This window comes from Myotis brandtii, unplaced genomic scaffold, assembly GCF_000412655.1.
Source record: "Myotis brandtii unplaced genomic scaffold, ASM41265v1 scaffold4, whole genome shotgun sequence".
NCBI classification, from domain to species: domain Eukaryota; kingdom Metazoa; phylum Chordata; class Mammalia; order Chiroptera; family Vespertilionidae; genus Myotis; species Myotis brandtii.
Window position 1 is genome coordinate 6239344 of NW_005365371.1, and position 855 is coordinate 6240198.

Consider the following 855-nt stretch of genomic DNA (forward strand, 5'->3'; position numbering starts at 1 on the left):
AATGCAGAGAGGAATCTGCAAGTCAGACCTTTGGAAAAGACTGTGTCCTTCCAACACGATGCTCTAGGGGTTTGGCCCTGAAATGGAAACTTGCTTCTGGAAATTGTCTCAGATCCTCTGTTGATCATTACAATCAATAGGAGTGCCCAAACCTTATCCTGCTGGGAGGATCTTTTTATTTTATTTTAATTTTTTTTGAGGAAGGTCTGTTTCCTGTGCATTTTTCAAAGGATAGAGGTACCTCTCTGGTGCTTTTAATGAAGCATCAACCCTGCTGGGAGGATCTTTTTATTTATTTTAATTTTTTTTTTGAGGAAGGTCTGTTTCCTGTGCATTTTTCAAAGGATAGAGGTACCTCTCTGGTGCTTTTAATGAAGCATCAAGTTCCATGTTAGAACATAATATCAGCCTTGGGGGGGCAGACGGATCTGTGGCAGCAGCAAGATGGACTAACATGCACATGAAGGGCGTACTGGACGCAGGGTCGGGAGACCCCAGGATCAGCCTCAGCTCAGACAAGTCACTTACCATCTGAGCCCCAGGCTCCACATCTTTCCAGTGGGAACCCTGTGTTTCGCAGGGTCCTGTCAAAGTGACTGACAGAATGTAGGCGATGCAGAGGCTTGTGCCTGTGAACACACCCCCACAGGAGAGCTGCTCAGCCTTGTTTTGGAGTTGACATTGCCGTTGGAGCGGGCACCTAGAATCCTTGTTTTATAACCATAGAGTCAGAGACAGCTGGGTTCCAATTGGCTGGTCCACACTCTCTCCTGAAGGAGGAACCTATTATCCAAAGCTCTCAAGACGACCCTTTTCATTCTCCCTCCCTGACTCCCTCCCTGACTCCCTCCCTCC